The following is a 27,749-nucleotide window of genomic DNA, read 5'->3' as shown; positions in this document are numbered from 1 at the left end:
TTATCATATATGTGGTAATAGAAAGTATCTCCTTCTCTGCCTGACTTATTTCAGTAAGCACAGTTCCCTTTGAGTCCATCCATGTTGTTTCAAGTACAAACATTTCATTATTTGACCCCATGGACTGTAGCCTGCCAGGCTCCTCTGTCTGTGGAATTTTCCAGGCAAGAATATTGGAGTGGAGCTCTTCTTCAGGGGATCTTCTAGACCCAGGGATCAAACCTGCATCTCTTATGTCTACCTGTACTGGCAACCAGGTTCTTTACCACAAGTGCCATCTGGGAAGCTCCCCCCCTCCATTAACTGACAGCTGAGTAATATTCCATTTGGATGTATATGTGTGTACACACACACACACACACACACACACACATACATCTTTATCCATCCATCTGTTGCTGTGCACTTCAATTGCTTTTATATCTTGGCTATGGTAAATAATTCTGCTATAAACATTGAGGTGCATATGTCTTTCTGAATGAGTGTTTTTATTTTCTTTGGAAATATACTAAGGAGTGGATATACCTAGGAGTGAATATACCAAGGAGTGGAGTTGCTGGATCTTATAGTAGTTCTGTTTAGTTTTTTGAGGACCCACCATATTATTTTTCATAGTAGCTGCACCAGTTTACATTGGTAGCAACACTGCACAAGGGTTGCCTTTTGTCCATGTTCTCACCAACATTTTTTATTTGTGGTCTTTTTGAAGATAGCCTTTCTGATAGGTGTGAGATGATACCTCACTGTGGTTGTTGATTTGCATTTCTCTAATGATTAATGATCTTGAGCATCTTTTCATGTGTCTATTGTTCGTCTGTGGGTCTTTGGGAAAATGCCTATTCTGGTCTTCTGCCCGTTTTTAAATTGTGTATATTTATTATGCCACTGCTGCTGCTGCTAAGTCACTTCAGTCGTGTTCGACTCTGTGCGACCCCATAGATGGCAGCCCACCAAGCTCCCCCGTCCCTGGGATTCCCCAGGCAAGAACACTGGAGTGGGTTGCCATTTCTTTCTCCAGTGCATGAAAGTGAAAAGTGAAAGTGAAGTCACTCAGTCATGTCCGACTCTCAGTGACCCTGTGGACTGCAGCCTACCAGGCTCCTCCGTCCATGGGATTTTCCAGGCAAGAGTACTGGAGTGGGGTGCCATTGCCTCCTCTGGTGTGTATATATATATATATATGTGTGTGTGTGTGTGTGTGTGTGTATTTATTGACTATGCCAAAGCCTTCGACTGTGTGGATCACAATAAACTATGGAGAATTCTGAAAGAGATGAGCATACCAGACCACCTGACCTGCCTCTTGAGAAACCTGTATGCAGGTCAGGAAGCAACAGTTAGAACTGGACATGGAACAAACAGACTGGTTCCAAATAGGAAAAGGAGTACATCAAGGCTGTATATTGTCACCCTGCTTATTTAACTTACATGCAGAGTACATCATGAGAAACGCTGGGCTGGAAGAAGCACAAGCTGGAATCAAGACTGCTGGGAGAAATATCAAATACCTCAGATATGCAGATGACACCACCCTTACGGCAGAAAGTGAAGAAGAACTAAAGAGCCTCTTGATGAAAGTGAAAGAGGAGAGTGAAAAAGTTGGCTTAAAACTCAACATTCAGAAAACTAAGATCATGGCATCTGGTCCCATCACCTCATGGGAAATAGATGGGGAGACAGTGGAAACAGTGTCAGACTTTATTTTTTTGGGTTCCAAAATCACTGCAGATGGTGACTGCAGCCATGAAATTAAAAGACGCTTACTCCTTGGAAGGAAAGCTATGACCAAACTAGATAGCATGTTAAAAAGTAGAGACATTACTTTGCCAACAAAGGTCTGTCTAGTCAAGGCTATGGTTTTTCCAGTGGTCATGTATGGATGTGAGAGTTGGACTGTGAAGAAAGCCAAGAGCCAAAAAATTGATGCTTTTGAACTGTGGTGTTGGAGAAGACTCTTGAGAGTCCCTTGGACTGCAAGGAGATCCAACCAGTCCATCCTAAAGGAGATCAGTCTTGAATATTCATTGGAAGGACTGATGTTGAAGCTGAAACTCCAATACTTTGGCCACCTCATGTGAAGAGTTGACTCATTGGAAAAGACCCTGATGCTTGGAGGGATTGGGGGCAGGAGGAGAAGGGTATGACAGAGGATGAGATGGCTGGATGGCATCACCACCTCAATGGGCATGAACTTGAGTAAACTCCAGGAGTTTGTGATGGACAGGGAGGCCTGGCGTGCTGCAATTCATGGGGTCACAAAGAGTCGGACACAACTGAGCGACTGGACTGAACTGAACTGATATATATATATATATATATATATTTGCTTTTGGGTGTTTGTTGTTTAGCAGCCAGCAGTTTGTGGGATCTCATTTGCCCAACCAGGGCTTGCACCTGGGCTGTGGCAGTGAAAGCCAGGAACCTAACCACCAAGCCGTCAAGAAACTGCCAGTTTTTGATATTGAGTTGTATGAGTTCTTTGTATATTTTATATATTATCTCCTTATCAGGTAAATCATTTGCAGACACTTTTTCCTACTCAGTAGCTTGTCTTTACATTTTGTCAATGGTTTCCTTTGCTGTACAAAATTTAATTAGAGTCTGCTAGTTTATTTTTGTTTGTTTTATCTGAGGAGATAGAGTAAAAAATGTATTGCTACATCTTATGTCAAAGTGTGTTCTGCCTGTGTTTTCTTCTATGAGTTTTAAGGTTTCCAGTCTTATATTTAGATCATCGATCTATTTTGAATTTATTCTTGTATATTGTGTGAAAAATGTTCTAACCTCATTCTTTTACATGAAGCTGTTGACTTTTCCCAGAACCACAAGAAACTGTATCTTTCCAATTGTGTATTTTGCATCCTTTGTCATAAATGAATTGACCATATGTGTGTGGGTTTTTCTAGCCTCTGTATTCTTCTGTACTGATCTGTGTGTCTGTCTTTTTCCAATATTATGCTCTTTGGATTACTGTAACTTTGTAATATAGTCTGAAGGTAGGGAGTTTGACACCTTTAACTTTGTTGTTTTTCTCACAGTTGCTTTGTTAGTTTGGGGTTTTTTGTGGTCCCATATAAATATTAGGATTATTCATTCTAATGCTATGAAAAATGTTATGGATATTTTGATAGGGATTACATTAAATCTTAAGGTTGCTTTGTGTGATATGGATATTTTAACATTATTCTTCCAGTTTAAGAATATGGGGTATCTTCCCATTTCTTTTCATCATCTTCAGTTTCTTTCATCAGTGTTTTATAGTTCTCAGAGTATGGGTTCTTAATCTCTCCAAGGCCCTCTTTGCAGTCCCATAGCTCTGAATCTTGCAAATACATGAATTTCTCTCCAAACTATTATTTCTGACAAGAGCTTTTAAAATGTGTCTTAAATATTAAGTCCAAGCAATTATTTTTTTTTCTTCTAAGCATCATGTTCTCTCTTCCTGATTAATAGATACTACTGGCTCTGCGTTCAGAGATCACATTGCAGTGAGAAATTTTTTTAGAATTGCAAACCTTATTCAGTGGAAATCATCTGGTCATCTAATAGAGGAATGAAAAATAAACTATGATATGTATTCAGCAGTTAAAATGAGTGAAATCTATCTTTATCTCAACATCAACATGTAAATGTCTAATGTTTAGTGAAATTATACTTCTGAGGAGACAAATATAGTTTTAGCTGCATGATGAATTTATGGACATTTTTCTTTTTTTATATTAGTGTCAATGTTCTCAATGTTTGAAGTCTTTCACAATATTTTTTAAAGGAAAAATTAACCTCAATTTAATGTTCAGAATATTACCCCTCTACACAGGATAGGTATTTGACTTTGGAACTAAAATGTAATCTCTTGAGCAAGGTCTGTCCATATGATTGGCCTTCTTCATATCACTAAATAAGTGTCATGCCTGTCATAGTTTCTTTTTTAACTGATTCAATAAACATTCATCAAATTGTTGGTATAAAGATGCCACATTGATAGTGCATGATCAGCATAGTTGTACTTATGTCTATAAATAAGCATTCACCAATTTAATAACATTTTGCCTTGAAAAATAGCTTCAGTGAATCTCATTTTGTGTTTACTTTTCTGCTCAGTTTTTTTTTTTTTTCTGCTCAGTTTTTAAAGATCTTAAATCACTAGTGCTTTGTTTAAAAATCTGTGGCTGTTAGTTTGTATATAGTATATAGTTGTTTTTTTTTTTTTTTAGGGGAATGACAAAGAAGTTTATTTACAGAGATCAAAACAAAAGAGAGGGAGTTGGTTCTCACAAATAAATGATCAAGTGTCTGCTGCTGTTCCCAAACCCTGCCTCCTTCTCACTTGTAATCAAATCATATGTATGTCTCATTATGTATCAGTCACACAGAGTAACAATTGCTAAAATGAAGCTGTAATCAGAATTACTGAGTACTTCAGTAAAGAGAATTTAATTTTGCTTCTGTAGGTGAAGGAATACTTTTTGAATAGGACATTATTGGCCCTCAAAATTGGGGATGGTTTTTTTTTTTTTTTTTTTGGATGGTTTTAACAAGAAAGATTTCTTTTCCTTCTGTTGTCATCGATGACGCCACGAGCACTAAAGCAGAGAACAGGTGACCCATTTCCTTTATGGTTTTCATCAGGCCCTATCGTTTCTTCCCACCCTGCACCCCCAAGATTCTGCTATAAGTTAAAACTGACTTTGCTTAAAGCCCAGTCAAGAGTAACAATATAAAGATGGATGTCTGCTCCACTGGGATCATGCTTTGGGCTGTGCAAGTCAGAGCGAAGGAAAATTAGTCAGTATTTACCTGTGTTGAGTTCAGATTAACTTGTGAGTGACTACTTTTAGCTAACTTTTAAATTTCTTGAAGCCATGAATGACTCAGTATGTGTGCATATGTGTGTGTTTGTGGTGCTTAGAGGTGGCCGTGAGTGGTCGAGCCCTGAATCGTGATGACAACTTACGCAGACGTGTTCAGGCCTGGCCCTACCCCCCAACCAACTTGCTTCCCCCACCCTTATCCCCACACTTGTGCACTGAGGCAGAAAAGGAGATCTGCCAGTTAGGTAGATTGTCATTCTCTCCTAGGCTTTTTTTCTTCTCATATCTCTGTGAAGGGTGGAATCATACCACTTTCCAGGGCCTGGCTCAATAATTCTGTCATTTCCACTGGAAAACCCTTAAAGGACAGCTACTCAACAAGAGAGACTTTTGACTTTCTTTTAAAAAATTACTCGTGATATTCAAACTTGGGAGAGCTTCCCAATTCATACACCTATTATTACCAGTGCAGCAGGCAAGAATGTGGTTTCTTATTTAAATATACTTTAAAAAACTATTGAATAGTAATAATCCAGATAGTCTAAGTTAATTTTATAGCCTATGAATTAAAGCATACTTCCCCAAATTAACAATCATGATGATTTGGTTTTATTTTATGAAAACATAAGAAAAAAAATGTAAAAACTAAGAAGGAAATGGTTCTAATTCAAACAACTTTCCAATGAAGCACAATATAATAATAACAGTATAATTAACACATTTTTTTTCACTAACAAATTATTATACTTCATTTTGTTGTAGAAATCTCAGCCTATGATAAAAATTTCGTAGCATATACTCATGATTACTCCTCTGCACAAGATGAATTTTTTTTCATGAAAGAGCAAATTTAATTTTGGCTCAGGGCGATAGGACTTGTTAATCATTCACTGTCAGCAAATTCAGATACAATTTTTGGAAAATGATGATGGTGTTCCGAAAGCTGCCTGGCAAACAGAAACCATCCCAGCATTTTCAGAATAAACATATCAATATCTGACAGTGCAGGCTCTTAGGACTCTCTCTGGCTTTGGTTTTAGAAAATTCTGTTAAAGCGAGAAGTAGCCTTAGTCCTCATCTCCCGTGCATTCTAGGTGAACGCATTCACAGCAATAGCCTAGGTGCCTTATATGGGGGAGAAACAAGAGCATGAGCTCTTCCTGGTTTGAAAAGCAAGGAGCTGGAGACCAGCATTTCCCTTTCCCAGATCATCTGCCCCTACCCAGGCAAAACTATTAAAGTATTTCTGCATTGAGAATTGGCAAATATTTTCTCTTTATAAAGGACCTGGCAGTGAATATATAGACTTTATAGGCCATTTTGTCTGGGTCACAACTATCCAAAGATGTGTGCTTTTGTAGTGCCAAAGCAGTTACTGACGGTATGTAAATGAATTGGCAGGGCTATGTTCCAATAAAGCTATTTACAACAGCAGAATGTTGGCTGGTCAAAGTTTGCTGACCTCTACTCTAGACAAATGGCTTATCTTTTAGGTCCTCTCTCAAGTTAGCTCTGTAAATGATTTCCTTTAAAAAAAAAAAAAAAGAAAAAAATGAAGAATTCTTTACTACTCACATTTTACCCTCCTTTTCCTACATTAGATTTCCAGCTAACATGATAGCATCAAGGTGGGAAGTATTGCTCACTCTGGCAAGCAGTAGTCCCATGTTCTTTCTAGATGTGAATATGAGTTCAATTTGAAAAATAACAGTGAGATAACGCGAGCTCTCAGCAGGGGCTGCCAGGGAAAGTAAATGTTTGGTTCAAGAAGGAACTGGGAGTAATCCTGAGAATACTATTTTGATAGTTACTACTTTATGAACAACTCTATTAGGCATTGTATGAATATAACCTTATTTAATTTCAGAATTGCTCTTTCAAGTGAATATTTGGAGACCTCATTTATATGAGGAAAAGAGGACTTAATGATTCTGAAGACTTGATTTTAATAAACCAGAGGGAGGTGATGAACTTAGGCTGTGTGTACCTGAATTATAACAAATATGAAGTGAAGAGGAGAAAACTTTGCTATTTAAAATCTGACAGTGTCTGAGACCATGACAATAATTTATCTTACAGAGTCTATCATCCTAGCAAACAGCTGGGGCAAGATTTGTAAGCACTCTAAATTCAGAGGAAGAATCAAGCTCTATTAGTGACGAGACAGTTTACATAACAATTTTGGATAGTCCATGGGTTAGGATAACCAAGTGTCCCAGTTTGCCTATGGCTAAAGAGTTTCTTGGAATCCGGGACTTTCAGTGGTAAAATCTGGGAAGTTCCTAGCAAACCACAAAGGTTGTTATGGGTATACAGGTGTTTGGGACTTACTAGAAGCTCATGAGCAGTGCTGTGCTAAAGCTGGTTCACAAGCATTCTTGAGAGCTGATTGTTAAATTTTCAGGAACTTTGTAAGCCATTTTTAAAACAACTATCATTCAAAATTAAATTATAGAAGTTATAACTAACTCAAAAGTTACTGCTTTCTGATTTTAGGGTGGTTTTCTCTCTTCTATTGTGAAGTTATTTATATTCATTGCATCAATCTATTTGATAGTTCTTGTTGTTCAGTCACTAAGTCATGTCCGACTCTTTGCAACCCTATGGACGGCAGCATGCCAGGCTTCCTTATCTTTCACCGTCTCCTGGAGCTTGCTCAAACTCATGTCCATTGAGTTGGTGATGTCATTCAGCCTGCTCAAACTCATATGCATTGAGTTGATGATGCCATACAACCATCTCGTCCTCTACCCCTTCTCCTCCTGCCTTCAATCTTTCCAAGTCTTCTCCAGTGATTCAGCTGTTTACGTCAGATGGCCAAAGTACTGGAGCTTCAGCTTCAGCATCAGTCCTTCCAATTAATATTCAGGGTTGATTCCCTTCAGGATTGACTGGTTTGATCTCCTTGCAGTCCAAGGGACTCTCAAGAGTCTTCTCCAACACCACAGTTCAAAAACATCAATTTTTCGATGCTCAGCTTTCTTTATATTCCAACTGTCACATCTGTACATGACAACTGGAAAAACCATAGCTTTGACTTGATGGACATTTATTGGCAAAGTAAAGTCTCTGCTTTTTAATATGCTGTCTAGGTTTGTCATAGTATTTCTTCTAAGAAGCAAGTGTCTTTTAATTTCATGGCTGCAGTCACCATCTATATGATTTTGGAGCCCAAGAAAATAAAGTCTGTCTCTGTTTCCAGTTTCCCCATCTATTTGCCATGAAGTGATGGGACCGGATGCATGATCTTAGTGTTTTGGGTGTTGAGTTTTAGGCCAGCTTTTTCACTGTCCTCTTTGCTTTTTGCTACTCCGGTGGTGTCATCTGCATATCTGAGGTTATCGATATTTCTCCCAGAAATCTTGATTCCAGCTTGTGCTTCATCCAGCCTGGCATTTGCCATGAGGTACTCTGCATATAGGTTAAGTATATATTACATAAGCAGGGTAAGAATATATAGCCTTGACATACTCCTTTCCCAATTTGAAACCAATGTATTGTTACATGTCCAGTTTTAACTGTTGCTTCCTGACCTGTATATAGGTTTCTCAGGAGGCGGGTAAGGTGGTCTGGTATTCCCATCTGTTTCAGAATTTTCCACAGTTTATTGTGATCCACACAGTCAAAGGGTTTAGTGTAGTCAATGAAGCAGAAGTAGATATTTTTCTGGAACGCTCTTGCTTTTTCAGTGACCCAACAGATGTTGGCAATTTGATCTCTGGTTCCTCTGCCTTTTCTAAATTCAGCTTGTACATTTGGATGTTCTCAGTTCATATACGGGTTAGGCCTAGCTTGGAGGATTTGAATGTTATTTTGCTAGCATGTGAAATGAGTTCTATTGTGCAGCAGTTTGAAAATTCTTTGGCATTTCCCTTCTTTGGGATTAGATGAAAACACCTTTTCCAGTCCTATGGCCACTGCTGAGTTTTCCAAATTTGCTGGCATATCGAGTGCAGCACTTTTACAGCATCATCTTTTAGGATTTGAAATAGCTCAGCTGGAACTCCATCACCTCCACTCGCTTTGTTCTTGGTGATGCTTCCTAAAGCCCACTTGATTTCACACTTCAGGATTATCATCATTATCACACTTCATGATGGTGACACACACCATCATGATTATCTGGGTCATGAAGATCTTTTTTATATAGTTCTTCTAGGTATTCTTGTCACCTCTTCTTAATATCTTCTGCCTCTGTTAAGCCCATACTGTTTCTGTCCTTTATTGTGCCCATCTTTGCATGAAATGTTCCCTTGGTATCTCTAATTCTCTTGAAGAGATCTCTAGTCTTTCCTATTTTATTGTTTTCCTCTATTCCTTTGCATTTTCACTTAGGAAGAAATACTGCAAAATTGTGGGTAACTGTATCTTTTCCGAACCAACTGTGATTCGGTGACATCATGCTAGACGCTTGAAATAGGAAGAAAGGTGCTTTTTTTTTTTTCTCTTGAAAATGACAGGGACAATGTTAATAATGCAGATTAAACTTCCTAGTGCATGGTGTCTATAAGTGTTACATTATGTATTGTTGCTGTTCAGTCTCTAGGTCATATCCAGCTCTTTGAGACCCCCATGGACTGCAGCATGCCAGTCTCCGCTATCCTTCACTGTCTCCCAGATTTTGCTTAGATTCATGTCCATTGAGTCGATGATGCTCTCTATCATTCTCTGCCACTCCCTTCTCCTTTTGCCTTCAATCTTTCCCAGCATCAAGGTCTTTTTTCAATGAGTCTGCTCTTCGCATCAGGTGGCTAAAGTATTGAAGCTTCAGCTTCAGCCTCAGTCCCCTTCCAAAGATTATTCAGGGTTGATATTTTTTGAAATTGGCTGGTTTGACCTCCTTGCAGTCCAAAGGACTCTCAAGAGTCTTCTCCAGCCCCACAATTTGAAAGTGTCAATTCTTCAGCACTCAACCTTCTTAAGGGTGAGCTCTCACATCTGTACATGACTCTAGGAAAAACCGTAGCTTGACTGTATGGACCTTTATCGGCAAAGTGATGTCTCTTCTTTTTAATAATACTGTCTATGTTTGTCATAGTTTTTCTTATAGCACACACAAAAAAGAGGAAATGTTATTCAGTATTAGAGAACTCTTCAGCAAACAGTAGCTTACATCATTGACAAATGAGTGAAGTTCCAATGTGTGTATTATTTCACTTTCATTTTACTCATTAAAGAAAAATATCAACCAACATTCATGTTGCAACTACACTGGTTCATCAGTTGAAGCTATAAATTGGCAACAATTTTAAGAGGTTGGGAAAAATCAACTAAAATATTATGAGAATTAATTGGCTATGTGGATATTACAATAATGAATATATTTTATTATTGTAGATTGTGTGCTTCATATCCTTTACATTAGTACACTTTTGTGATGTATCTCTATAAATCTATATCTGTAGATCTATAGCTATGTACCTTTCCCCCCAGAGAGCTAGTCATTAACTATTTACTCATATATTACTACTCATAAATTCAGAAATGTATAGTAGCAGCAAGAAACACCAAGACTCCAATAGCTGGTGAGTTTGAGCTTGTACTATCTGCTTTATTCAAAATGTGTGTAGCTGTGTCTGGCATTACACTTGTCTGAGAAGAAAGGGTCTTGCAGAGAAAGTCCTGATAGTAAATAACATAAGAGACAGCATTCTTTGTGATATTCATGTTCCTCTTTCTCCCCAGATACATAATTATATTCTGAGATGGTACTTAACTGACTGAAAGTCTTCTGTGATTTTATCCATTTATGCCACAGTATAGGCCACTTAGAATGTAATTTCTATGAAAAGAGAGATCAAAATTATTTTTTTCCTTGAAAAATTCACAAGACACATAGATTCTCAGCAGCTATGCATTGGGTGCAGGAATACAAAATTGAATGAGTAAATAAATTCAATTTCATTATCCCTTCTTAATGCTACAGCCAATGATGTCTCATTTCCTAAGACTTATTTAAGAGGACAGGGGTACCAATAATATTACCATTATTATTTTCCTCTCAAATTAAAGCTAGGCTCCCTCCCTACCTGTAAGGACAGAGCCAGGAGCTTGGTCTGGGATTGGAAGTGTCCTGCTCTGAGAATAACATTTCTTTGCACTTTTGTATTTACAGTTAAAATCTTTGCATTTTTCTCCAGAGAGCAACACATTTTATTACCCTAATATATCCATCAAGAGGTTTTTATAAACTACATTAACTTTTTCTCTGTAAATCTTTGAATAAGACTCATGTTCTAATTAAATATGCTTTGCTTGTCCTATGAGAACTTATGCAAATATACTTGACACATACTCCAATGTTTCATGTAACTCAATTTGAGACGTTTTACACAACTAATATTAAAATCCTCTCTGAATAATTTGTGCAAATAATAGAATATTATTCTGAAAAATCTTACATTTAAGTTAAAAACATAAGCCAATAGATAGTGCTTCTTCTATTACTATTAAAGATCAAAACATTAATAAAAATACAAAATATTTTAATGAAATGTCTATGTCTTAGGGTGTTTAAGGACCCAAGTGTGAATTATATTTTGTTTTAATTTATTCAAAGAAATTAATTATAATATCCTGAGGGGGTCAGTTAGTTATCTATTAAAATAACATTTTAAATTCCTTGAATGCTTTATATTATTATTTACTCAATTGCTTAAAAATTTAAACAACTAAAGAAAGAGTATGATACAAAGTTACTGTGACAATATATTCCAGAGCCAGTTACTGACATTTTTGATGATAAAATTAAGCAATATAGCTGTAATACTCTTAGGCTTTGTTAGTTTGGTAATCGTGATTTTCTAAGTGATTTTTGGAAGCAAGTTGTGCCAAGAATAGTAGAATCATCACAAACACAAGTGGCCTATATTATTTCTTGGCAGAAATTGTCTTTTTCTCCTTTAACTTGCTGGTGTGAGGTTGTAAGCAACTATGTCTTTTAGGGCATCTCCATGCTACCCAGCAGAATTCCCCTTTAAACATGTTTTAGAGGACTGTTAATTTTTGTGTGTGTTTTTAAGGCACAAGAATTAATAATGTCTCAGAATCACAGGAGCTACTGAAGCTCAAAACATAAACCTGTACTCAGCTCACTGATGAGTCCATATGTATGAATTTTAAATTTCATTAAAACTGGATAAGCGTGTTTTAAAGTGTTAGTTGCTCAGTCATGTCTGACTCTTTGTGACCTCATGGAGACCGTAGCTGCCAGGCTCCTCTGTCCATGGGGATTCTCCAGGCAAGAATACTGGAGTGGGTTGCCATGCCCTCCTCCAGGGGATCTTCCCCATCCAGGGATCAAACCCGGGTCTCCCTCATTGCAGACGGATTCTTTAACTTCTCAGCCACCAGAGAAGCTCTTTTCATAATTCACCTGACATTTTTTTGACTGAAAGTTGCCTGTAATCATTCGCCCCATAGGATGAGTGAGAAATACCATCCACTCTCAAATAAATTACCCAGAAAATACTGAAAACACTGTGAACCAATGATCTGTTAGTTTAGAGCAATTTCAACAAATGACATAAATTTTCAGCTAGAAACAAATTGGTTATGAAAGTTACATGTAAGTTGAAAGCTCTTTTGAAAAATATTGCAAAACAAAAGTCCTCTCCATTTCTTTCTAAATGCCCAGTCCTAGAGCTTCCCTGGTGACTCAGTCAGTGAAGAATCCACCTGTAGTGCAGTAGACCCAGGTTTGATCCCTGGTTTGGGAAGATCCCCTGGAGAAGGAAATGGCAACCCACTCCAGTATTCTTGCCTGGAGAGTCCCATGGACAGACGAGCCTGGCAGGCTACAGTCCATGGGGTCAGAAAGAGTCAGACATGATGTAGTGACTAAACCACCCCTTCCTAATGAGACCTCAGAGGCAGGATATCTATATAATGACTTCTGTAAATTATAAATAAATCTCTATTTCCAGAACTATTTGTTGAATCACTGAAAGAGATGTGTAGAATCTGGAGAGTCCACGTACTTTTATTTATTTTAAAATTAATAGACTTTACTTTTTAGAGTAGTTTCAGAGTTTAGAGTTATGTATTTACACACTGGTTATACTTTATAGAAAACCAAGTTTTTTGTTGTTTTTTGTTATTTTTTCCCCTTTGAAACTGCAACACTGAGAACTGCTAAAATGATTTCTGAAGATTTTTTATTTGTAGCATCTGCTGTTATTTTCCCTAAAATTAGTTGATATTTCCAGGACCCTTTTTTTCTGTTTGCCATCATCACCATCCAGTCACCACTGGAAACTCAGAAAAAGCTGATAATTTGCAGGAAATGTCACAAAAGAAAATCACAGCACCTTTGAAGCTGCCCTAAACCACTTAAATAAAATTCACACTTTCTGATTCTAAAATGTTTTGCCAGGAGCATTGCCAAAGCCAGAACACAGTGAAATCTGTATAAATTTAATGTGATGTTTATAAATGTAATGTGATGTTTCTTAGCAGTTGATGAGCAGAGAAATATTTGCAATCAACTTTTAAAAATGCATATATTTCTATACTTACAAGATTCCCCTGAGGAACACATAAATGAAATATTTAATTATTTACTTAATTATGTATTTGTGTTTATGTGGGAGAGAAAAAGACAGAAATAGTATTTGTATTATCTATAAATAATCTTAATGATTGGCTTTTCATACAATATTTTCAATAACAGAATCAAGACTAAGTTTTTACAATAAAATTCTCTTTTGGAAAGTATATTACTATTTTTTCTAACTAGTTAACAATATTGCAAAATTTAAGTAATGCTTGATTTCCAAAAATTTATGCAAAATTCAAAGCAAATTGCTGTCAAATTTTATTAATATATTATAAAATTAATCAACCTCAAGGAAGAAATGATTATTGCTTCTTAGCTCCAGACTTATGCAACCCTCTTCTTCACTGTGACTCTTTCATCTCTAGATTCAACTCTATCTAGGCCTTCCGCATCTTTGTCCATTCTTACACTCCCCTGCTTCTACTCATTTGAGACTCCTTCATCTTTGTCATAAGAAACATTTTCGTCAACATAAAGAAAAATGTACAACATAAAAGTTTTTGAGTTAAGTTTATTCCGTAATCTTATGAGGCCCAGGAAATAGCTTCTCAGTAAATTTGAGAAAACTGCTTCAAGGAACTCAGGGAGTGATATGTGTGTGTGTGAGTGTATTTTTTTTTAATACATGTTAAAAACATATATTTTATTAAAAGATTACTACTAAGCCCAAAGAATAGATATCTCAAGTTAATGATTACGATGCTTTTCTATATATTAGAAGATACAAGAATTTGGAGTCAAATTCTTCCTTAGATATGCATTTCAACTACCTTGGGGTCTGTATATCCAAAGCACAAAAAGTTTAATCCCATTGTTCATCTTAAATTTACCTCGGATTGCACTGGTGGTAGAGATGGGAGACAGCAGTAGGTTGTGATTTACCTGTTTATATAATGAAATGATGAGTGACACTCTTTGTTATTTTGTTTACAGCTGCCCCTCTTTTGATCTTAAATTTGACTGAGGTTTAGGAGACATTTCATCACCAATTTTCCTATGGCATTAGGCAGGTTTATTCCTAAATCAGGGGAGATCAGGTCATCCATGTGCTGTATTTGGATTAAGCCCTGTTAATAACCTAAAAATTCTCTAAATCCTAGCTTACTAGTCTTTTATGATCCAGAAAATGTCTGTTTATGCTTCTTCCCATGTATAGAGTCATACTATTGTAATTTTATATAGAGCTATTTGTTGTTGTTCAGTCACTAAGTTGTGTCTGACTCTTTGCGACCCCCATGGCCTGCATCTTGCCAGGCTTCACTGTGCTTGAGTACCTTCCAAAGTTTGCTCAAACTCATGTCCTTTGAGTTGGTGATGCTATCTAACCATCTCATCCTCTACTGCCCCTTTCTCTTTTTACCTTCCTTCTTTCGCAGCTTTGGGATCTTTTCCAATGAGTCAGCTATCCACATCAGCAGGTAAAGAATCTGACAGCAATGCAGGGGACACCGAGGGAGGAAATGACAGTCCACTCCAGTATTGCCTGAAAAATCCCATGGACAGAGGAGCTTGGCAGGCTACAGTCCGGAAGCTCTCATAGAGTTAGACTATATATGACTATATCTAGAGTCTATATATGTCTACTGTATATATATAGTCTATATATGACTATGCAATCCATATAGAGCTATGTATGTGATCAGTGACTTCAAGATGCTCAGCCATCATTGATTTTGTCCAAGACCTAGTTACACAATAGATAATGCAAGAAACAACAGTTCTGTCTTACAAAATTGACAGGATATAAGGAACATAGCTAGTAGTGTGAATGAGGTCATAACTAGAGATTTAAACCATGAGATTTCAGAACCAAACCAGCTCCTTAGAAGATCAAAAAAATCACCAAGACTAGGAAGTGAATCACTGCAGGCAGAAGTGTTTCCATGTGGGTCATTAAATGGGCCATATCAGAATATCCATCTGGTGTAGAGCACACCAATGAGTTTGAATTGTGCTGCTGATGTCTCCTTGAGATGCTGTTAAGGATGTTAAGGGCCATGGGATTTTGTAATACTGCTTTCCTCATCATAAAGACGTTAGAATTCAGTAGGTTAATAGCCTGATTACTATCATTTAAGGCCTGTTGGGTGAATTTTATTAAGACTTTGATGTGGGCAATTACGTCTTCCAGTTCTACAGAAGGCCAAATAAAAAAATAGCTGATAAATGGTAATACAAATGGAATACAGAATTCTTGATCCATCAGGCTTGTACTAAAGGTAAATTTGTTGGAGTCATATCTGAAGTGGCACACTTGTTTCAAACTCAAGGGAATCCTAAGGTGTATATTCCTATCGATAGTGGTGGAAGCCAGGGTGACAAAGCCATTGACTTCCTTTAGGTGTGACCTGGTATATCCCTGGTTGTCTGACCCAGTCTGTTCCATACTGACTGCTTTTTTTTAAGGGAAATGACATGTTGGTGTTTTCATAAAGCATCAGGCTAATCAGAGAATGAGATTGTTGGATGGCATCACTGACTCAGTGGGCATGATTTTTTTTTTAATTAATTAATTTATTTATTTTTTCAGTGGGTTTTGTGATACATTGATATGAATCAGCCATAGATTTACACGTATTCCCCATCCCGATCCCCCCTCCCACCTCCCTCTCCACCTGACTCCTCCGGGTCTTCCCAGTGCACCAGGCCTGAGCACCTGTCTCATGCATCCCACCTGGGCTGGTGATCTGTTTCACTATAGATAATATACATGCTGTTCTTTCAAAACATCCCACCCTCACCTTCTCCCACAGAGTTCAAAAGTCTGTTCTGTATTTCTGTGTCTCTTTTTCTGTTTTGCATATAGGGTTGTCGTTACCATCTTTCTAAATTCCATATATATGTGTTAGTATGCTGTAACGCCAGTCAGGATGGCTGCTATCCAAAAGTCTACAAGCAATAAATGCTGGAGAGGGTGTGGAGAAAAGGGAACCCTCTTATACTGTTGGTGGGAATGCAAACTAGTACAGCCGCTATGGAAAACAGTGTGGAGATTTCTTAAAAAACTGGAAATAGAACTGCCATATGACCCAGCAATCCCACTTCTGGGCATACATACTGAGGAAACCAGATCTGAAAGAGACACGTGCACCCCAATGTTCATTGCAGCACTGTTTATAATAGCCAGGACATGGAAGCAACCTAGATGCCCATCAGCAGACGAATGGATAAGGAAGCTGTGGTACATATACACCATGGAATATTACTCAGCCATTAAAAAGAATTCATTTGAACCAGTTCTAATGAGATGGATGAAACTGGAGCCCATTATACAGAGTGAAGTAAGCCAGAAAGATAAAGAACATTACAGTGGGCATGATTTTGAGCAAACTCCAGGAGATGGTGAATGACAGGGAAACCTGGAGTGCTGCGTTCCAGTTCAGTTTAGTTCAGTTCAGTCCCTCAGTCTTGTCTGACTCTTTGCGACCCTTTGGACTGCAGCACGCCAGGCTTCCCTGTCCATCACCGACTCCTAGAGCTTGCTCAAATTCATGTCCATTGAGTCGGTGATGTCATCCAACCATTTCATCCTCTGTCATCCCCTTCTCCTCCTGCCGTCAATCTTTCCCAGCATCAGGGTCTTTTCTAAGGAGTCAGTTCTTCACATCAGGTGGCCAAAGTATTGGAGTTTCAGCTTCAAAATCAGTCCTTCCAATGAATATTCAGAACTGATTTCCTTTAGGATTGACTTGTTTTATCTCCTTGCAGTCCAGGGGACTCTCAAGAGTCTTCTCCAACACCACAGTTCAAAAGCATCAATTCTTTGGCACTCAGCTTTCTTTATAGTCCAACTCTCACATCCATACATGACTACTGGAAAAACCATAGCCTTGACTAGAGGGACCTTTGTTGGCAAGGTAATGTCTCTGCTTTTTAATATGCTGTCTAGGTTGGCCATAGCTTTACTTCCAAGGAGCAAGTGCCTTTTAATTTCATGGCTGCGGTCAGCATCTGCAGTGATTTTGGAGCCCCCCCAAAATAAAGTCAGCCACTGTTTCCCCATCTATTCACCTTGAAGTGATGGGCCCGGATGTCATGATCTTAGTTTTTTGAATGTTGAGCTTTAAGCCAGCTTTTTCATTCTCCTCTTTCACTTTCAAGAGGCTCTTTAGTTCTTCTTCGCTTCCTGCCATAAGTGAAGTGAAGTAAAAGTTGGTTTGAAAAAAACTACAGCTTCTTTCTTCTAGTGTAAATTTTCTAAGGGTCATCCAAACAGCCTGGGAGAGGAACAATCTACAAAGATAAGCCAGAAAGTAAAGCATTAGATCTGGTAGACAGAACTACAATTACTCTTAATCCTGTTAATTCCATTTCCCATACAGTATAGGCCTAAATAAGGAGTCTTCTAATACCACCTTAACTTAAGTGAGAAACAAAGAGGCTTATCTAGTCTATGACTATTAATTTTTAGATATTACATCATTAACATTTTCACAAAATCAAATTTCCTCTTGAAACAAGTCATCACACTCTTTTTAGATCTTTTTTCAAGGGTTTCTGTATTTGTCTCATATTTTCATTTCTTCTACACCATGAACTGTAGCCCACCCAGGATCCTCTTTCTACGGGATTTCCCAGGCATGAATACTGGAGTGGTTTGCCATTTCCTTCTCCAGGGGATCTTCTCACCCAACTCAGGGATTGAACCCATGTCCCCTGCATTGGCAGGTGGGTTATTTAACACTGAGTCACAAGGAAGACCATTTGTTGTCTAATTTTCTCTAAATTGATGCTCTCCACCTAAGATTATTTTGATTTATCCTACTATTTCCTTGGCTAATTCTTCAAACTGTGCTCTTGCTTGCCTGCTATTATGCACTTTAAGAATATCTGTTCTATCAACACTTTGTCTTATCTCTTCATTAATTCTTCCTTCTATGATATAGTGATTCTCAGAACTTTGCTATCCTAAAAATTTAATCACAGGTGTAAATGACAGAAAGACCAGAACCAGAAAAGAAAGGATTTCATTAGGTTGATGTTTGTTTGTATTATATGGCTGGATATATATTCTACGTGTCACCAATTAACCTTCTGACCTAAAATCTTATATATATACATATGAATATATTTTGTAGATTTGGGAATATTTTCATTAATCAAATTTATCTGTTTGGCTTCTTTTTTTTTTGATAAAAGCATGTAGATGTAAAATTTGAAGGAACAAAATATTTAAGCTTTACAAGCTCCATTGAGTTGTTCTCTGCTATACCATAAGGACAGATGCCACCAAAATCTTTCCTTTACAAACTGTATCAGAAGAAAGGATTTAAATTGAGAAAAAGATAAATCTGTTTCTGAATATGACTCTGTCAATTAACTGTAATATATTGTCCTTTTATATCCACTAATTCCTATGTAATATAGAAATATATAGATCTAATGCAGGGACCTTCATCAGGGCTGTTTTTCATTTGACAACCCTCTTTTAATTTACTTATTTGGGATATCTGTTTTGAGTTGTGCTGTGTTTGGTACATTAGTATTTTTTAGATTTCATAATGATACAGGCAAAGAAAATAAAATGACAATTCTTTTTTATTGTAGAGGCTTCAAATAAAAATTTGAAAACAATTTCTGTGTTGCTTGTAGGTGTAAACTTAAATTTGGAAAACTATCCAAGGACACTAATTATATCATTATCTTTCATAAATTTTCTTTTGCTTTTAATCTTTCAAGTCAAATATTGGACCAATTTTTAAAAAGGATTCCATTTTTTTCTAGTTGAATTTTGATAGGTCTTTGCTTAGTAGCAAGTTCATAATGCTTTGTGTGTATGTGTATATGTGTGTGTGTGTGTGTGTGTGTGTGTATGTATGTGGTGGGGAAGCTATTTAACAAGCTCTGGGGTCAGCGCTATGCTTGTAATTTTGAATTCACAGATTATGGCACAGATACTGTCTTTAATAGAAAAGATGTTCTGGATAGAGTTCAATAATACACCAAACACTTCAGAAAAAAGATATAATCCTCTGTCTTTGCTGTAAATTTAACAGTTTATCAAAGTATTAGAGTTGCTTCAAAAGGGGAATTGATTTTATCTTTAAAATGGCATAAGGGAAATGATTGATGCTAGTATATATAGAGCTGAGTTCCATGTACTCTCTCCCTTAGAGCAAAGGGAAATCTGTACTATAAAATCCTTATAGTGGAGACATCACCTGTAAAGATAATTGAGTGTGTGGAGTGAATTCAAAGGAAGAAAGAAAAAGACAAATAGGGTATGGGCACATGAGATAAAGAGTTGAGATTGATATATGTGTGAGAAGCAGGAGCAAATATTATGAGATTGAAGGTTTTAACATATAAAGACGGAGTTAGAAGCCCCAATTTTAGGAAAAGTTATTTAACACATGTTTCTGAGTATGTTTTTTTTTTAATCTGTAAAATAGAAGTAATAGGTTTGCTGTGATGATTTATAAAAATAAGGATTTTGCATCATCTTCTTTGTGGGTTTATGGAAAGTGCAATTGAGAAGAGTGGCCCAAAATCATTTTGGGCACAGTAGTGGGGGTTGAAGTTTTGAAGCAGCTCCCTGTGTTGTAAATATTTATATTTCACGTTTTTAGATACTTCACAGTTCTTCATCAACTGTCATTAAATTTGTGTGTGTTTTCCATAGATAGCATGAGCCATCTCTAATTCATTGTTTCTTCTTACTTGAATCCAATTATCCTTTCCTCTTTTCCTTTGATTGAAGGCTCACTACATCATAAGCAGGTGAGAGTATTAAGAGAATTTCATAAAAAGCTTCCTTTTATCTTTTCTCTAAACTTTTACAAAAACACTGTTTTGGGCCAGATGGAAAATCAATGAGAAAGTCAACAAGTGAGCGAAGCAAATGTGAGACAACAGTTATCTTGGTCTGAGATAACTTGTACTGTTTCTAGGGAAATAAGAAAATAATATGCAAAAAAAATAGAAAGTGAAGGAATAAATTTTTGTAGATTATGTTAATGAAAATAATATTTTTAGGAAGTCAGATTTTTATTGAGGTCTTGTGAATTTCATTTTTGGTTTAAATTTTAACTATATGTTGTTCCATTTTACATGTAGTCTTTATCACTTATATTCTTAAGCTATGTGTTAAAGAAAATAGTACAAAAGTTATAAATTCTAATTTTTTCAATATTATTAATTTATGAAACCCAGATTAAGCATAATAATTTTTCTTTATTGGTAATAAAATACTTTCCTTTAAAATGAGATATCAATTGAGAAAGTAGATATTTACCGTTTGTCATCATAGAAGGATATAGGGTATGGCTAAGAAAGCAGTAGTAGAGAATATTGATAACTCGTTTCCATAACTTTTGCAGAAAAGATTATCCAAGTCCGTAATATTGATGTACACTTTTAAACTCTGCTCTCTGATCCACTCATTATGAAAATGATGTTATATGTTATTGTTATGAATTGAATATATCTTTGATTGTCTACCAGTAAGAAGATATTTATACTATAATTATAGGATTATTCTCCCTCTAAAATTTACTTACTAATCTTAGAATACTTTCAATCACTTTTTCTATCAATCTTGAAAACGGAACTGAATTTTAATTTATTTTTTTAATTGAAGAAGAATTGCTTTACAATATTGATTTCACTTCTGCCATACATCAACATGACTTAGTACCTCCCTCCCACCTCCCGCTCTTTCCTGCCCCCTTAGATTGTTATGGAGCCCCAGTGTGATTTTCCTGAGTCATACAGTACATTTCTATTGGCTGTCTATTTTATACATGGCACTATATCTGCATCTACGCTACTTTCTCCATTCATCTCACTCTATCCTTCCCTTAATCTCACCCATGTCCACAAGTCTGTTCTCTATGTTTGTGTCTCCACTGATGCCCTGCAGACAGGTTCATCAGTACCATCTTTCTAAATTCCATACATATGCATTAATACACAATATTGGTTTTTCTCTGACTTACTTCACTCTGTATAATAGGCTGTAGGTTCATTCGCCTCATTGGAACTGACTCAAAAGCATTTCGAAAAAGGAGCTGAATTTTGGGGGGAAAAAAGGCTGAAACCATAGTTAAGAATGATGAAGCAAACTCAATTTTCCTCTTCCTTAACTCTCCACTGATGTTTCACTATCTCTCACTCCAGATATAGTCATTTAGATTTTACCTCTTTATTCAGTTTTACTATTTTTCCATTAGAACTTTCAAAATTGAGTCAGGATATTACTCATCACTGTGTAATATCATTAATACTACTCTTTGAAGCAAGTTGATTGGATTGACTTTTAGTATAAAAAAAGACTTCTTTCAAAACTCATTTTAGGATAAAGTATAACTAAAATCTACCCTAGGTTAAATCATTTAAGATGCTGCAGCAAATATGGTTTTATAGGATATTTGTTTCTTGGTATAGACTGGCTCAAATGTCATAGATTTGTCTCTGTGATTGAACCAATCATGAAAATGGGTATAAACAATGGATTAAATGAATATTCAAATTGATATTTTTATCTTTAGATGTAATGCTCAAAATCCTTCAAACTAGGCTTCAGCAGTAACTGAACCAAGAAATTCCAGATGTACAAGCTGGGGTTAGAAAAGGCAGAGGAACCAGAAATCAAATTGCCAACATCCAATGGATCATATAAAAAGCAAGGGAATTCCAGGAATACATTTACTTTTGCTTCATAGACTGCAGTAGAGCTTTTGACTGTATAGATCATAAGAAGCTAGAAAATTCTTAAGGAGATGGGAATACCAGACCACCTCATCTGCCTCCTGAGAAACCTGTATGCAGGTCAAGAAGCAACAGTTAGAACTGGACATGGGACAATGAACTGGTTTAAAATTGGGAAAGGAGTACATCAAGGCCGTATACTGTCACCCAGCTTATTTAACTATGCAGAGTACATCATGTGAAATGCTGGGCTGGATGAAGCTCAAGTTGGAATCAAGATCACCAGGAGGAATATCAATAACCTCAATATGCAGATGACACCATGCTAATGGCAGAAAATGAAGAGGAAATTAAGAGCCTCTTGATGAAGGTGAAAGAGAAGAATGATAAAGCTAGCTTAAAACTCAGAATTCAGAAAACTAAGATCTTGGCATCTGGTCCTATCACTTTGTGGCAAACAAATGGGGAAAAAATGGAAACTGAGAGAGACTTTATTTTCTTCAGCTCCAAAATCACTGTGGATGGTGACTGCAGTCATGAAATTTAAAGATGCTTACTCCTTGGAAGAAATGCTTTGAAAAACTTAGCATATTAAAAAGAAGAGACGTCAGTTTGCCAACAAAGATCCATATAGTCAAAGCTATGCTTTTTCCAGTAATCATGTACAGATGTGAGAGTTGGATCATAAAGAAGTCTGAGTACAAAAGAATTGATTCTTTCAAACTTTGATGCAGGAGAAGACTCTTGACAGTCCCTTGGACAGCAAAGAGATCAAACTAGTTAATTCTAAAGGAAATCAACCCTGTATTCATTGGAAGGACCGATGCTGAAGCTGAAGTTCTAACACTTTGGCCCACTTGGTGCAAAGAGCTGACTCACTGGAAAAGACCCTGATGCTGGGAAAGATTGAGGGCAGCAGGAGAAGGGGACTGCAGAGGATGAAATGGCATCATCAACTCAACGGACATTAGTTTGAGGAAACTCCAGGAGATAGTGACAGACAGGGAATCTGGCATGCTGCAGTCTTTAGGGCTGCAAACAGTTGGACACAACTGAGTGACTGAAAAACAAGATGTATTCTTTGGAAAATTATGGAGTAGGCAGAGGGTAAACATGTTCAAGCAGTTCGTTAGAATTACCTTTTAAAGAAGAATGATTAAATGATTTTAGGATGCAGTTTTGATTTTTGGGCTTCCTTGATTGCTCAGTTGATAAAGAATCTGCCTGCAATGCAGGAGAACCCCTTTCAATTCCTGGGTTAAGATCCGCTGGAGAAGGGACAGGCTACCCACTCCAGTATATTGCACTTCCCTTGTGGCTCAGCTGGTAAAGCATCGGCCTGCAATGTGGGAGACCTGGGTTTGATCCCTGGGCTGGGAAGATCCCCCGGAGAAGGAAATGGCAACCCACTCCAGTATTCTTGCCTGGAGAATTTCAGGGCCAGAGGAGCATGGTGGGCTACAGTCTACCAGGTTGCAAAGAGACACACACAGTTCAATTCAGTTCAGTCGTGTCTGACTCTTTGCAACCCCATGGACTGCAGTACACCAGGCTTCCCTGTCCATCACCACTGAACAACTAACACTATGACCACCCACTTTGGCTCTTGGGTTAAGATCCGCTGGAGAAGGAAAGGCTACCCACTCCAGTGTTCTGGGCTGGAGAATTCCGTGAACTGTATAGTTCATGAGGTCCCAAAGAGTTGGACATGACTGAGTGACTTTCACTTTTCACTTTTGATTTTTGATGTCCACTCCCACCCCCACACTTAACTTCAGCTCAACTCTCAGTAGCTACTGTGGACAGTAAACATATGGGACAATATATTTCTACATCAACCCTCTAAATCTTTCTGTTCTTTTTCCTGAGGGCTTTTTCCACCACATTACAGTGCTTGTAAAGGAAGTGGCCCAACAAAACAGAATTGTGAAATATTATTCTACAGTTGAATTGATCATTAGTCGGATGGTAACAAGGAACCTTTTTCAGTAGTATGGGGAAAGAGAGGTAATAACCATTGACTGTTTATGGACCATCTTTACCATCTTTCTTGCCATGAACTCCATGAGTAGTAAATTGAGATGATGTTTAAACAGAAGAGTAATTAGTTTACGCAATAGCTCTGATAATTGAAAGATGTAAGGGCAATGGTGATTTTAAAGCCTTGGCTGGCTTTTGTTAACTGCCATCACAGTTTTGAAGACAAATAATACAAGATCAGTGTAGCCAACTCTTTACTCATAGCAAGCTCTAAAAGCCAGAAGGTATCTATGGCAACATTTAAAGATAGTCTCATATCCTGAAGCAAGAGAGAAGATCATGCTAAAAAATTAGGTCCAGAATTTGATTGTAAGAATGGAGCAACTATAAAGTAGATGGAATGCCATAAACTTGAATGCTTCCTATACTAAAGCAGATGCCTTGATAGGGAAATAAATAAAACCCTATAACATTAGCCCAAAGAGAAGATACTTAGTATAAATGAATATTCTGAGGTGGCAGGAGGAGACTGTAGTAAACACATACATCCACTTTCATCATTGCTTTGGAAGATTATTTTTTTTTTCCTGGAAAACCCTGAGAGTGATTAATTATCAGTTACAAGCTGAATGTAAAAGCTGGAAGTCTTCCTTGGTCACACATGCAGAGGCTAATGTCTCCTATAGTAGGAGGGAAGTGCAAGCTGAGAATAGGTCCCAGGTCCTAATTATCAGAAAAGCCAGTTTCCAAAAGAGGTTAAATTCTCAACAAAGCAAGATTTGCTTTCTAAGATCAGAACCCTGGTGGGGGAAAAAATGGGACCCAGATATAAAGAATGAGAATGGATTAATGTTCACCAAAATAACAAGTTACCAGATTCCTCTGAGTTCTCTGAGCCTGCAGAAGTGGTATAACCTTCCCTATTAAGAGGTCTCTCATTGCCTTAAGATGGTGTAAATACTTTTTCTCTACAAGTCATGTATGGCACTTAAGATGAAATTCCACCTTTCTTACTGGCATCTAGGCCTTAAACTAGGATTAAGTTATAACCTAAGCTGTTTTATACGCTATAAGAATTGTAAACCGACCAGCAAGAGCCAGTAGAGTATAAGTGGGATTGTATTCTGAGTTTATTTATTTGGGACCAAGCTCTGAGGATATAAGTCTAAATAGCCTGGTAAGTTCAGTTCCGTCACTCAGTCATGTCTGACACTTTGTGACCCCGTGGACTGCAGCACACCAGGCCTCCCTGTCCATCACCAACTCCCGGAGTCTACTCAAACTCATGTCCATTGAGTCAGTGATGCCATCCAACCATCACACCCTCTGTCTTCCCCTTCTGCTCCTTCCTTCAATCTTTCCCAGTATCAGTGTCTTTTCCAATGAGTCAGTTCTTCGCATCAGGTGGCCAAAGTATTGGAGTTTCAGCTTCAACATGAGTCCTTTCAATGAACACTCAGGACTGATCTCCTTCAGGATGGACTGGTTGGATCTCCTTGCAGTCCATGGGACTCTCAAGAGTCTTCTCCAACACCACAGTTCAAAAGCATTAATTCTACAGCGCTCAGCTTTCTTTATAGTCCAACTCTCACATCCATACATGACTACTGGAAAAACCATAGCTTTGACTAGATGAATCTTTGTTGGCAAAGTAATGGCTCTGCTTTTTAATATGCTATCTAGGTTGGTCATAAGTTTCCTTCCAAGGAGCAAGCAATTATAATTTAATGGCTGCAGTCACTATCTGTAGTGATTTTGGAGCCAAAAAAAATAAATAAATAAAGTCAGCCACTGTTTCCACTCTTTCCCCATCTATTTGCCCTGAAGTGATGGAACCAGATGTCATGATCTTAGTTTTCTGAATGTTGAGCTTTAAGCCAACTTTTTCACTCTCTTCTTTCACTTTCATCAAGAGGCTCTTTATTTCTTCTTTACTTTCTGCCACAAGGGTGGTGTCATCTGCATATCTGAGGTGTTTGATATTTCTTCTGGCGATCTTGATTCCAGCTTGTGCTTCATCCAGTCCAGCGTTTCGCATGATGTGCTCTGCATATAAGTTAAATAAGCAGGGTGACAATACACAGCCTTGACATACTCCTTTTCCTATTTGGAACCAGTCTGTTGTTCCATGTCCAGTTCTAACTGTTGCTTTCTGACCTGCATACAGATTTCTCAGGTAGGTCAGGTGGTCTGGTATTCCCATCCCCTTAAGAAATGTCCAGTTTATTGTGATACACACATTCAAAGGCTTGGCATAGTCAATAAAGCAGAAATAGATGTTTTTCTGGAACTCTCTGGCCTTTTCAATGATCCAGTAGATGTTGGCAATTTGGTCTCTTGTTCCTCTGCCTTTTCGAAAACCAGGTTGAACATCTGGAAGTTCACAGTTCATATATTGTTGAAGCCTGGCTTGGAGAATTTTGAGCATTACCTTATTAGTGTGTAAGATGAGTGCAATTGTGTGGTAGTTTGAGAATTCTTTGGCATTGCCTTTCTCTGGGATTGGAATGAAAACTGACCTTTTCAAGTCCTGTGGCCACTGCTGAGTTTTCCAAATTTGCTGGCATATTGAGTGCAGCACTTTCACAGCATCACCTTTTAGGACCCTGGTCAGGACCTATGGAAAAACTGATGGCTCATGGTAAGTGAAGTAGAAATGGCAGAATTGCAGTGACACTTGGTGTTAAGAAGTATTAAAAGTTTCAGAGTACTGGGCAAGCTGGAGGAGATACTAAATTTGGAAAACCTATTGAAATATGATGTTCATGGGGAGGTCAAGGGGGTATACACAGGCTCATAAATATCAGTGAGGTGATGGAATCATGAAAGAAACAGAGGCCACATAGGAGCACTTAACCTCCAAGAGTTGGGTAGATACAGTTATCATAGAGTAGTAGGGTAGGAATGGAAGCTAGAGGAATTTGACTAGAGTGCTATGGAGATGGTTAACAGAATATGCCATCACTAAGAGAAAAAGAAATGAGCAGCCAACAAGGGTGCCATTCAGTTTACACCAGCAGAAGAAGGTAAGGATAGACGTCTTAAAAGTCAAGTGCTGGCTTTCCAATGAAAGGTCACCTTTTTCCTTGTCCAATTTTAGAACTGAGCAAGTTTTTCAACCCAAAACTAAAGTGGTCATGGTGGCAGAGAGGAGGCTATGTGTAGGCACAAAAGCATGGGCTCCCTTTCAGAAAGGTTCATTTAGTTGCTGCTGAAACTATGTTAATTGCTTAGTTGTGTTTGACTCTTTGTGACCCCATTTGCAGCCTACTAGGCTCCTAAGTCCGTAGCATTCTCCAGGCAAGAATACTGGAGTGGGTAGCCACTGTATTCCTCTGGAATTCCTATTGTCCATTTAGTGGCAAGTTTATTCTTTGAATCCTTTCATTCTGGAAAGGTCATATAGTTATTCTAACAGGAAAGACACATTCTGACTCTGAGTTTGCTTTTCATCTTTACAGGGCTTCAGTTAGTACCATTATCTAAACAGGATGTTCAGTCTGTCCGCATGGGATATCATATCAGACCTGATCAGGGAACCTGCTTTCCCTCAATGGAAATGTACCTAGAATCATGGAATCTATTTCTCTGGCACATACTCCACTACTCAAAAGTTCCTAAAGTATTGGAATTAACAACAAAAGACAAAGTTAAAACACCAATTTAGAGGCAATACTCTGCAAGTTTAGAAAGTCCTTCCTCAGTTACGCAGTATATAAATTGTGGCAAGTACTTTAATACTACACTTTTTC

At 37.6% G+C, this 27,749-nt stretch overlaps 1 protein-coding gene and 1 pseudogene across 2 annotated transcripts in view; both read left to right on the top strand.

Annotated features, from left to right (window-relative positions):
* Window positions 1-27,749, top strand: part of LOC122699862 (protein FAM170A-like) — a 309,029-nt gene that overhangs the window by 197,152 nt on the left and 84,128 nt on the right. The window lies entirely within an intron of this gene.
* The window catches only part of LOC122700741, a 53,802-nt pseudogene continuing 30,621 nt past the window's right edge, over window positions 4,569-27,749 (top strand).

Source organism: Cervus elaphus, chromosome 9, assembly GCF_910594005.1.
Source record: "Cervus elaphus chromosome 9, mCerEla1.1, whole genome shotgun sequence".
Lineage (NCBI taxonomy): Eukaryota > Metazoa > Chordata > Mammalia > Artiodactyla > Cervidae > Cervus > Cervus elaphus.
This window is presented reverse-complemented; position numbering and strand designations above follow the sequence as displayed.